We start from the raw sequence: 12803 nt of genomic DNA, 5'->3' as shown, positions 1-12803 counted from the left end.
TGATGCTGACAGACTGGTTAAGACAATATTAAGTAATAAACCAACTGAACACATCACCATACCCTGTAAAAAGTGCTTTGAAGTGAACACCTATAAAATTTTGCTGCTCAAAGAGTAGGCCATGGACCAGCCACTTCAACATCACCTGGGAGCTTGTTAGCAAAGCAGAATCTCAGCATTCACCAAAGAACCACTGAGATAGAATGTACAATTTAACAAGATCCCTGGGGGATTTTCCTGCACAGTACATTTGAGAAGCCTTGCTCTAGAGCACATGGGCTGTGAGAGAAAACAACAGGTGGACCTGAACTCATCTTGGAGATCAGGGGAGGCTCCCTATAGAAGAAATAGCCTCTGATGGGCTGGAGAGGTAGGCAGAGGTGGATGGCACAGAACCTTGTCGGCCATGTTGGAAACGTTCATCTTTTTCCTAAGAGCAACCCAACGATATTCCAAGGCTGGAGTAGTCAGCTGATACTCCCATAATAAAATACCTTGTCAGTTGAATGGCTTAAATAATAGAAATGTATTTCTTAGAGTTCTCGAAGCTACAGGACTGATGAAGGCTCTTGTCCCGGCTTGTAGATCAGTGCCTTCTTGACTCAGAGAGCAAAAGGAATTTCTCTCATGGACATCTTTTCTTATAAGGACCCCAATCCCATCATTTAGGACCCACCTTTATAACCCCGTTGCCTCCCAAGGCCTCATCTCCAAACACCATCACACTGGGACATCAGGTTTCAACATTTGTGTTGGGGGCTGGGAGACAAATACTTTAGCAAAGGAGTGTGAAACAGAGTTATGATTTTGAATTGCTATTTTGGCTGGTGTGTAGAAAAGGGATTGGTGCATACAGGCAGGGGGCTAGCTGAGGGAACCGTGCTGTGGGATGGAGCAATGCGAAACATTTCTACATATGTAGCTGCTAACCTTGAAGGACTCTGGTAACAGATTTCATAGAGTGGAGGATCAGAGACGACCGCCGGGATTCTGATATATGAAGTGGGATGGGTGTGACATCGATTCTTGAGATAGGAATTAAGAAATTAGTCAGTTGATGCATGGCTTCTTCCTACGTGCAGCCAACAATGCAGAACTCACAATAAGAATCTCCATCAGCTAGTGAGCTTTTAGCACGGACCAGCCACTCTCTAGGTGGGCTATGTACATTATCTGAGTGAATGTGCCCTGCAGACCTTGCCTTGGGAAACGGGAAGATCAACACATTGTTCAGGATTTAATGGTCCGGTAAAATGCGCAGTGCAGGATGCGTTCAGGGGAATGAGAAGACGGCATGAACAGGGAGCCGTAAGCTGAGGTCTGAAGTTCGGGTAAGATTTCAGTAAGTGAGCATAGCTCTGGGGAAGTGAGCATGACTCCATCAGAAAGTCGCTGGGAAAACAGTGGGGCAGAAGTCGAACCGCATGAGAAGGGTCAGGTTGAGAGGGGTCTGGGAAGTCTGTCGTTTGGATTTTATGAAGGTGAAAAGAATATGATTTGTACATTATTTAGGAAAACCCGTCTGCTGACGGGAGCTGGAACACAGGGAAGCTGCACTGGCAGAAGCCAACTCATTAGCATCTGTGTGATCCAAGTAATAGGTCAGGAATCTGGACCTGGATGAGCAGGACAGAAAATTCAACAAAATTTTTACTGGATGAAAATTGGGAGAATGCATCCAAGATGACTAAAAGTTCTGAAAGGAAACCAAGGAGATGCTTGTTTCAAAGTCACAGCGGAAGGTCAGGAAGAGGAGAGCCAGTGCTGGGCAACTTCCATGCAGTAGAGTCGCGAGCGTGTTATTAAAAATAATTTTCTATTTGGTGGCCCCAGAGGTCACTTAAATTTCCAGAAAAAAATGTAGTCAGCAAAAGCCTGCAAGTTATGCTATCTGATGAATTTCCACTGGGTTGAAAACAAACATTCTCCGTCTCCGTTTTGAGGGGTGTACCTGGTGGGATTCTATTGAAGAAATAGCCTACAGATCATAGGAAACCTTGTGTTTGTAAAATGCATTTGGCTAGAGTGGTGCAGCAGCAGCCTTCTGCATCATCAACCCAAACCCCTGAAACATGCATGCTGCCACAACCCAACGTGCTGTTTGCAAACATCAGAATAAAAAAATGCAACCAGTGAAATCATAGAAACGATCACGTTGCACTCCCACTATCCTTTCACTGCTGAGGGACTGAACGGTCGCTTAAAAACAATAGTGGAACCTTTCTAGTTGTGTAATCGTGACATTTGATTTTTGTGATTCTCAATGTTGTCTTTAGTGAAGGGAAAACGTGCGCTTTCTGCCAGATGCCCTCCCCCCACACCCTCCCACCCCCTGCCCCACAAAGCATGCAGGAGTCCTGTTGATGAGGAAAAAAATAAATAACCCTTCCAAACTTTCCATCTCACTTTCCCTGCATTAGCTCAGGCAGCTTCAGCACCTCCTAAATATTTTCTGTGAAGGGGTTCCTGGGGGTGGACTCAGCAGTAAACATCATCCAGGGCCCAGGGTGGGGGTGTGGGGGCGGGGATATTGCCGACAATATGGGCCATGCACCTTGTTTATCAAGAAGTACCTGAGACAGTTCAGACACACCTAATGCGCTCATGGCTGTTTGCTAAGAGACAAAAAGAGAGCTAGTAGGTACCAATCGCATTGTTCAGAGTGCCCTAAGTGAAGCCCCCAGGGGCCGGAAAACTTAAATGAAGGATCTATGAACTCCAGGCATCAGCCACTGCAGTAACAGATGTTTCACAGGAAAACCGTGTGTGCTGGGGCAGAGGCATGTTTTGATTTTGAACATGCACTTGGGCTGACACGTTCTTCCTCACTAATGGGATTCACATGTAAATGCTTTGCAAGGTCTTCATTGCCATGGCAGACATTGGGTTCTTTTCCCTCTAAGAAAAAATACATGCTTTGTCAAAGGGGATAATGAGTTCAGTTTCACGTCCAACCTGGATTTCTCTGGACTCCGCGGAGTTTTGTCTCCTCCCCGGTATTTAGAGCGCAGCCATGAGCTGGGGGCTGGCTGTCTTCAAGGGTGTTGGCTTGAGATGCCCCTCGCACTGCTCTGCCAATGATGTGCCACTTTGTCTTGGTGCTGGGGTTGCTTTCTTCTGAGAGGGAAATTCCTCTTTCATCAGTATGGATGCACTGTTTTCACACACTGCAAGTGCTGTGTTGCTGTGTCAGTCATCCTATTAGGACCAGTTTCAGAGGAGTAGGGCTGACGAACTGGGTGAGGATTGGCCGCCCAGGGCTGGGAGGGATTTGTCGGAAGGAAGGGCTGCAGCTTTACAGCAACAGAGTTTAGACTGTCTTTGCTTCATCATCTGAAGGCAAAATTTTCCAGCTACGGCAGACGACTCTCGGCATACAATAAACGGGGAATGAGGACTATTTACGTGGAAATTTCTCCCTCATGATGCAGCGGAGAAGCCTGGGCTGCTTGATTCTGCCAGATATTCCTGGGGTTACTGTAAATGGGAAGGAGAGGCAGAGCTAAACAAGGTAGGAGAATCACCCCCCCCCGCCCCCACTTCTTCTCTTCTTCTTCTTCTTCTTTTTTTTTTTTTTTTTTTGGTGAATGTTTAAAGAGTTTGCTGCTGCTGCATTCCATGTGCTTTCTTAGGGAAGCCAGGGAAACCGGATTCCACTAATTCAAATGTAACACTTGCGGGGGACCCTGGAGCTTTACGTAACATTTTGATTTGAGAAAAAAAAAGAAATGGCAAAGCTTGAATCCGTGCGCCTGTTTGGGGTGAGGTACAAAACGAGTTTGCTTTTTTTTTTCCCTCTAAAGAACAGATCCACTTATTATTCATCAGAAACCATTGGAATGCTCGAGAGCATTCTTATTTTCCTGTTAGAGCAAATCCTCACTCAGCCATTAGTTAGCTCCTCAGTAAATAAAGTTTGCATTACTCCTCTGCTTTGAAAATAGACTGGTGTTGAAGAAAAAACAATCATGGCCAAATCTTCATCGGTGGAATGTTTAGCCTAAAATAGGTCTACTTATTGGACACGGGGGACCTACCTGGCTCCACAAAGCCATGGTTTTCAGTGACTTTCAAAAGCACATTTTTAACAAGCCAGCGAGTGGTAGCTTTTTGACAAGTTTTCGATACTGTAGTGTTCCATGTTTACACTTCTCTTCCTGGCATGTCTGAGTCTTTGTCTCCTGCTTAAAAGTGGAACCATTATGTTCAAAAGTAAAGCTGGGTTAATAATGCTTACTGCAATTATCTGATCTTTATGCATTTTTAATGAGAACACACAGCCAGCAGAATAATTTAATGAGGGCAGGCTAGCTTTTAAAGCTGTGTTTTCACTGTGCTGAACCATATCAACTTTCTCGCTGAGAAGCAGCGGTGAGAAATGATGAAGAAGATTTATTTTTAACACAGTTGACCCAAGAGAAGGAAAGGATAGATTTGTTAAAGAATTCTTTCTCCCCTTTTCCGTTTTCAATTTCTCCCAGGCAGGAAGAAACTGGGCTTTTTTGTTAGGCCTCAGAAGCATGTGTTTACAATAAATGTGTAACATTTTTAGAATAGTTAGCAAGCACTGAAGCGAGGACAAAAAATCTGAGTTGTCTGAGTAGCCCCGCCGACAGTGTTCTTCCAGAAACATCACTGTCCTTTCAGAAGACAAAGGTTAAGCAGGAACAATACCTATTAACTGGGTAACGTGTGCGTTTTGAGGGAAATAAAGTACACAGGAAAAAGAGGACGTTCTCCCCATCTTTGAAATAGGGTCAAGTTTCTCCAGTCAGCCTGCCTGTTTGCTGAGAAGACATAGCAGCACTCATTCAAATGAGGGCAATGCCACGTAGATCCTTCTAGACCCACTGTTTTTACTTTCAAGGAGACGTGCAGGACACTAGCCCAGAACTTCTGACGTCATCTCCCAACTATTTCTGCTGTGTGTTCTGTATGTTCCTTTCTCCGGGCTCGGGGCGAGGAAGATTTCGTTATGTCTTGGCCAGGAACATTCAGCTCCCACTTGGCAGGTCCTGAGTTGTGTCCTCATACTTTAGCCCTCCTCTCTGGGCCCGGCACAGGTCTCCCCATAAATAGGGCATCTCCCCTCTCCTTACTGCCTCGGGTCGGGCGGGCTGGGGCAGGTTTCCCCAGGACGCTTGCTCCGCTGGCACAAGGCAGTGGGGAGGGGAGAGGGGCAGCCGCACCACCACCCCGACAAGGCACAGTCCTTGGGGCCTCGTGGCCAGGGCCCCCTGGAGCTGCTTCCTAGCACCCAGGGCATGCCAGCAAGTGCCCGGCCAGTTGTGGTAGTGGCAACAGCTGCTTTTCTAAAAAGGGTGGCGCGCCCTCGCACAGAGGGGCCAGGAGAGGGGAATGCACCTCTGCAGGCCCTGCCACCTGTGCCACGCCTCGGCCCCAAGACAGAGCGGGGGTGGGGGAGCCCTGGAATAAGGAGCCTTTTAGGAAAGAATTTCCATACGAGCAGACTGGAGTTCCCGAGTTCCCAGGTCAGCTCCTGTCCCCTTTGCCGGCCTGTGTATCCTTGAGCAAGCACCAGCCGCAGTTTTCCTCCCTAAATAGTACCGAATAAGACCTGCCACTCTGCTTCATAATTCTAGCCTTCTGAGAGGCCTTGACCTTGTACCAAAAAAACAAAAAGTTGCTTGTCTTTGGACACAAGGAACTATTTCAAGAACAGTGGGATAAACGGTGGGTTTTAATGAAACTTGACCAGGGTCTTAGGGTCCTGGAGTTACGGAGTCAGAGCCACCAGAGCCTTCGCTCTACTTGGTGCTCGTGTAGATTTTCTGGGCGTTTATCCTCAGACCCAGAGTTTCCAAGGCAGGCAGAGCCGGCGTCGGCACCTTCCCCATCCATTTCTACAACATTCTGCAGACCAGACCGTTGCAGACGGAGGCCATGTAGGGCTCAAAGCAATCGGTGCTGCTTTTCTTTGACTTCTCGTCGTCACATGTGTGAGCGTGGAGGAGTAGAGAGGAGCAAAAATAAAAGGAAAGGAGGAAAATATGCTTGCGAAATAGACTGGTTTTGCAGCTTCAGTGGCTAACAGCCTGCCTTTCTCCCTGCTAGTTGTTTTAATTTGCTGTTGCTATGGTGAAAACAAATCAATATCACATGGCTTCCAGCCAGTCCCAGCTCAGGGAGCGCCATGGAAATTCAAGATCAGGTACTCAAGATTCCGAGCAAGAGGTGGGAGAAGAGGATTTTGATAGGGAGCCCAGAGAATTCCCAGTTCCCACTGGCTGGGCTTCATCTTGCCTGTGCGTTTAGCTTTCTTCCAGCACTTCCCTGCTGAGCACAGATGAAGGTGGGGAGAAAGGCAGACTGATTTGTTTACAGTTTCCAGAATGGCAAATATTTGATCGGCATAGAAGTGGCTTGGTCACAGTGCCAGGGGTGCGTGAAAAGGTGCCGGCGACACCACGGGGCATGTTATTTGTCGAAAATGGAGTTTGGGGAGCTCTTAATATCTTGCAGCTGCGCACGAGAGCTGTCAGGGGCAGAAACAGTTGCCACCGTCGTGTCCGGAGGAGAAACCTGGCCGCTCTGGGGAGCGAGTGGGCAGTAGGCGAGGGCTGTTATGGAAGGGGGGTTGTAAGGAGGAACAGCAGAGTCAGCAAGTAACCAGGTGGGGAAAGCTGTCTGGCCAAAGGCAAGCCAGAGGCGTAGGAGCCTGGAGGAGACAGGGCAGGGGAGAGGGAGAGGGAGAGAGCTTCCCGCATCTGCCCAGGGCCCAGTCTGAGGCCCAGTGAGGACTTGGGGACTCGAATGTGGGCAGGGGTAAAGGTGCCTGCACCCAGGCAGCCTTGCTGGAATGGTTAACTCCTCTGGACAGGCACTGGGCACCCTGCCCGGGGAGCAAGGAGCTGGCTATTTCAGGCTTTGGTTTTTCGTAGAGGAGTGAGATAGGGAGACTTGGTTTTAGCTATTCCTTACAATACTGTTGTTTCCTTCAGTTTTTTCACTCAGCTCAGTTTTACAGTTGTGTTGGGTGTTTAATGTACACACTGCTAGTTGTGGTGGTGAAACATCCGTTGTGAGAAGCCGAGGCAGGATCAGGGTGGGCCCCACCGCTCCGTGCTTTCGTGGAAGGTGGTCCTGCCTCGTCGCTGAGGCTGGAGGCAGGTAGCAAAAGCTTAAGGCCAGAGGGTTTCTTTTGTGAACCTGAGCAGTAAGGCGGATGGACCAGCTTCTGACTGGCCTGCTCCCCTAACATGGCAGCAAAATGGACGCACCCACTGACCTTCGTGCGCTGACAAAGGGTGCATTGTCACGGGGTCCTCGGTTGGTGTGTCCCATCAATCCGTCAACAAGTGTTTATTAAACACCTCTTGGGTTCCCTGGCATTTGCTGTTTGGTTGGAATAAGCCCATTACGGCATCACCTGGCTTTGTGTAGATCCAAAATAAAGCAAGGTGGGGGTGCGGGGGTGGGTGTGTGGAGAACGATGCAAAATTGTTAAGTTTTAAGGTCTTTCATAATAATGTTATTATGTTACTAACTATCACACATTATGAGACAATCTTGGGGAGGGAGGAGAGGGTAGACTCAGCAGGAGTTTTGAGTTTTGATATCCCTGTGAACTTTCTTTACTTGCATATTTCTCAGCATAAATGCTATTTAAGAAACCTGAAGATGGAGATGAGCAATGAACACATGAAAATGCCACCCAAGAAACCCCCAAATACAAGGCTGTTAGGGAACAAACCACCCAGGCTGGGAAGCTGAGAGTCAGCCCCAGTGTGACTGGGGAATGTGGGTGAACCATCTAGAAAGACTTAAACACCCAGTGGAGGAGACCCTAGCCCCTCCCCCACAGCTCAGAGCCCCGGGTGCCTGAGGAGCTCTGTGCCAGTTATCTCCTGGTTCCCATTTCCAGGGGGGAAACCTGACTCCTCACCCAGGGAATGAAACATTCCCCCCCTCTCTTTTTTTCTTAAAAGCAGAGTCACTTTTAAAAATCAGCCTCTCTTTTCATTTATTTATTTTCCTGTTAAGATACTCTATGTGGTATTTACCATCACAAATTGCAAGGAATAAAAAGTTTGTTGGCATAGAACTTCTGCTCATTCATCCACAATTCAACCTCTTTTGAAACATGAAGTTTTTGGTTCGCTTTTGCTTTGTACCCTAACCCCAGAATCAGCGTGTTTCTCTGGGCATAGACAAGCCTGGAGACAGGGGAAGCCGGTTGGGGTGGGGTGGGGGACTCAGAAAGAACGGAGGACGACCCCAGCCGCAGCTCTGGGTCTGGCAGGCAAGCAGGTTCACAGGTTTATGGGCATCTACGGAAAGCTGGTGGCCCTGCAAGAGCTGTGGGGTGGGGGGGTGGAGTGGGGGGTCAGCCACCTCGGAGGATGGGAGGAGGAGGCCAAAGCTGGAAACCCTGTGGGTCCGGGTCCTAAGCTTTGTAATCCACAATCGCTGGGGAACAAGATACTTACAAACAAGATAAGAATAGGTCAGCACACAAACGTCTTTGGAAGGATAATTAACATATGTATAGCTCCTCTGTGTTACAAAGGGCTTTCACAGACATTATCTCAATTAACAGTTCAAACAGAGCTTTAAAAACCCGGAGTCTAAAACTAGAGCACTTCCATCAGGGAGTGCTAGGTCGAATTCCTGGAGGAGGCCAGAGTTGTAAACTGGATTGTTAGATTTTGATTCACTTCGATTTTCAGAGGTTAATGCACTGGAATTTTGAAAAACAGGAAAAACTTCCAAGTGTTCCTGGTAATTGTTTGCCTGTCACTTGCTACCTGCTGTCCCCAGATACTTTGTTCGAAGCCAGATGCACTTGTAAGGAGATACAGACCACAGGCAGTCTGCAGGGCTGGGCTGGCCTTTACTGTCTCGGTTCTGATGACCCAGAAGGCATTGGAGGACAAAAACCCCACTGGCCCCAAGCCCGTCCCAGTCCACCCCCACAGTAGCCAGGTGACTGTGACTGCGTGGCAGGGAGATGCTTCTAGAACATAAAATTATCTAATGATTGTACATAGCCTGAAGACTGTGGGAGTGCCAAAGTCAACAGTGAAACTAAAATGCAAAGTATCCCATCCTCCCTTGAGAACAAGCATCTCACTGCATTCTCTCCAGTCTGCTAAAGGGAGAGATAAAAAACGAATATTTTCATGGTCTCTAGGACAACCTAGGTACTTGGCACACATATCTTATGCAGTTCATCCCTCCCTTAGAAGAAATTCACAGACTTAATGTTAGCCCCACAATGTTAGTGTTCATACAGAAGTTCTGAGAGGTTCAGGAACACACCTGGATCTCACAGGCCATATCTGTCAAAACCAGGATTTAAAATGAGCCCCACCAGACCCCAGTTCCTCCAGGTAGGAGGCAGTATGTTTTTAGCTTAAAAAAAAAAAAAACAAAACTGAGAAAATAAAAATAATTTGCAGAAAGACATAAAAACTCAAAGTAGAAGTAGGAAGTTAATTATTTTAGAAATCTTAGATGTGCTCTATAGTTCACCTGAGATTACATAAATACTAGGTGTAACCATAATTGTAGAGGCTGATAAGCATATATCCTTTGAGTTTCTTGGCTTAATCTCTTTCCGTGGCTAAAGGATTCCCCTTTTGGTTCCCAGTCTGATAAGTTAAATAAAAAATGAACTTGAGAGAGGCTAAAAAATGTGCTAAAAAATGTCATCACCGAAAAGTGGAAAAGCTAGTCCTCAGAATTACAGGAATCCATGCACACGCTATTTAATGAGATAAAGCAGTCTTGAGATGAAATTACATTGCAGTCTGATTTGGATTTCTCTTGTAATGGATGTTGCATGGTGGAGAAGAGCCCAGCCCAAGCAATTTTGGGAAGACAGTAATGTTTTTAATTAAAATATTGAATTATTTTAAAAATCTATAAATTTCTGGCATCCTAGATGCAACTTTCAATTAATCAGCTAAAAAGTATTGGTGAAGCAGATATTATATTGATGATATACTACTTGTGATTTTAAATGCTGAGAGTTCAGGAAAGTAGAACTTAATTTGGACCGGGGTAGTAAACAAGGCTTCATGGAGAAGAGGTGTGTGTCTTAGCTCTGGATGGCTGTATATTATCTAGTTGAATGTTTCTAAAATGGATTGTCTACACTCCAAATCTAGGGCAAGATCATTCACTAGGTAAGGAAAGGCAATAATTGAACTTATGCCTTACAGATAATTTTTTTAAAAATTTATTTATTTATGCATACAGAACTGGGCGATAAGCCAGAGGTGTGGGTTGGTGAGAGGATTCACCAGAGACAAAGTGGGGAGCAGAATAGACAGATATGCTGAAATACTGAAATACACTGCTGAGGGGAGAAGCAGGCGAGACAGGAGAGGTCTGCTGTGCCATGTGGGTCAGCGTCCTGGCCGGGGATCAAACTGAGGCCGAAGCAGCTGCGGATAGCGTCATAGTACTGGGCTTTCCTCTGTTTCGCCACCAGGGTGGGCCCCTTATAGATAATTTAGCTCCTCTTTTCAAAACGTCCGTGTGGGTAAGTTTGATAACTTGTGTAACTTCCCAGTATTGTTCTGTGCATAGAGCATTTGCAAATAACTAGCCTTCAGTGGCTATAATGGTTGATCCTATTCCAACATTTTCTTTGTTAAGGGTAAGTGATCAGAGTAAATTTGGAGGGGACAGAAGTTAAAATTAGAGGTCATCTCAGAAGGAGGAAGAACACGAAGGCATGCAGAGGCGAGTGTAGAAACGGGGCTTTGGAGAATCGAGGTGAAATGTAGGGAAGCAATGGGAAGTGAGGTTCGAGACAGCGGGCCAGTGCAGAAGTGGGGGGCCTAGCGTCCTGAGGTTCATTTGTGTGGCCCTGACATCGTCTCTAATGCTTTGGAGGATTCAGCTTGGGACTTGGAATGGGGTTAGAGGTTACATTTTTTGGTAACAAGCGATGATGCCACAGGCCAGAAAACATTTGAAATATTCTAGGCATGATGTGGGATGGAGTTGAATCAGAGTGGCAGCGTGAGGATGGAGGAGAAAGGGCAAATCCAGACTGCATCTTGAGGGGTAAAATAGAAGAAGCCAGCGAGAGCTTACAAGAACCAAACTGACACTGGAGTTTCTAGCGGGAGTGCTATAAATGGAACGTGACAGAAATAGGTGGGGGGGGGGGGAAGGGACCAATCCATGAAAAGGGGTTGGCGGAAGGGGAGAGCCCACGCGTTCGAGTGTCGGTAGCAGTGTCTTTTAGCTCGTGATGGCACATTTAAGTGGGACGTCAGCTGCCGCCGCTGGAGGGGAGGGTGCTTGAGAATCCTGGCAAGAAGGGAGCGTCCAGGATGAGCCGGGGCAAAGCTGGAGTGTCCTATAGGACAAGAAGAGCCAGCACAAAATAATAAATAAGTAAAGTTGGGACTAACTGCCCCTAGATGAACAACCTGTCAACCAGAACTGAGTGGCGCGAACTGTTAAGGGCCATCTGTGTGGTCCCACGGGTGACGGTGCCATCGCCACTCTGCACCCCCCTGCCGTTCAGTCTCCCCTCTCTGGAACATGGACTGGGGGACTCAGTTCCCTTTGGGGGCAAATGTTGGTTCACTGTCTGAGCTAGAACCGCAGTGAAGGGCCACAGGACCTAGTTAGGACCTAGTTAGCTGTGTCTTTTGCCTGTACACCTGGGAGCTCATGCAGGTGAGATGCTGACTAGGTAGCTTGAGCTGCAGGGCTCAAGGTCCTGCATTTCTGACATACTCCCAGGAGCCCAGACACTGCTCACCTGAGCTCTGAGCCCTGCAGGCCCACGACGATGACTCTGCAGGGATCGTTGCAAAGGGCGCAGTGCAGTGGAACTGGGGTGGTTTGCAAGGAACTCTCCTGAAGACTGGGCCAGCACCAACCCCGCACACAGCTGGCCTCACCTGGCTGCTGGGCTGAGCCGAGGCTGAACCAGCATCCCACAGCAAGCCGCCGGGGCTGCCTGCTCAGGGACACCCTCAGCACTCGCCCCAGCTACTGGCACACTGCCCCCTGGGAGGGCAAGTGTGTTTGTTTACTGGCCCTCCAGAGAGGGTGTTCCCTACATAGTACATGTTCTAAATCACTCTTAGGTTCTTTCTACTCTACACAGTGGTCAAAGTGGAGCCTGTGAATCTGAGGAGCCGCCTAGGGTCCTCACGACCCAGGTAGGTCTGTTCAGGGAACACTGACAAACTCACCATTCCCCTTAAAACATCAATAATACCATTTTCTCCAAAGGCTATAAGGAGTATCACTAACGTGGTCTATACAATTAAAATCGCATTGGTTTAAAAAGGCTAGCGTTACAAGTCTTATAAATAATAGAAATCAAAACGTGAGTGGGCAGCTAGCCCTTCCCTTGTCAAAGGGCAGCTTCTGTGAAATGCCAGGCTTGAGCTTGGACCCGCCTCTAGCTGGCCGTAGATCGTCCATCCCGTTGTTGTCTGTCTGTCTTTGCTCTTCTCCAGCGCCTCATTTTCCCGTGTCACTCACGTGGCTCTTCCTAGCGCCAAGAATCTAGCTAAACTGATTTAGAGGGAGACTTCCCTGCCCAGATGCCCACTTAGTCCACACACAGATGGCTGATATTTTTATACATTTTCAATTTACCAATAAGCTTTTAGGAATGAAAGGGAACAAGTGTTTATTTGGTTTATTGAGTGCCCAGTAGATGCCAAACTCTGTGGAGAGCTTTCTATGCATCAACTCAATTAAGCCTTTTTTTTTTTTTAAGATTTATTTATTTATGCACACAGAACTGGGGTATAGGCCAGAGGTGTGGTGGGTGAGAAGATTCACCAGACACAGAGCAG

General features: G+C 47.4%; 1 protein-coding gene across 6 annotated transcripts in view; it reads left to right on the top strand.

Annotated features, from left to right (window-relative positions):
• The first annotated feature begins 3265 nt into the window (after nucleotides 1-3265).
• MBNL2 (muscleblind-like splicing regulator 2) overlaps nucleotides 3266-12803 on the top strand; it is a 150626-nt gene continuing 141088 nt past the window's right edge. For 2 of the 6 annotated variants that reach the window (XM_012723227.1, XM_012723225.1), the window contains exon 1: nucleotides 3266-3511. The gene's annotated coding sequence lies outside the window, so the exon portion shown is untranslated. The remainder of the gene's footprint in view (nucleotides 3512-12803) is intronic. The other 4 variants (XM_012723226.1, XM_012723228.1, XM_004680062.2 and 1 more) reach the window with 3 other exon arrangements.

This window comes from Condylura cristata, unplaced genomic scaffold (assembly GCF_000260355.1).
Source record: "Condylura cristata isolate star-nosed mole 26May11 unplaced genomic scaffold, ConCri1.0 scaffold00010, whole genome shotgun sequence".
Classification (NCBI taxonomy): domain Eukaryota; kingdom Metazoa; phylum Chordata; class Mammalia; order Eulipotyphla; family Talpidae; genus Condylura; species Condylura cristata.
This window is presented reverse-complemented; position numbering and strand designations above follow the sequence as displayed.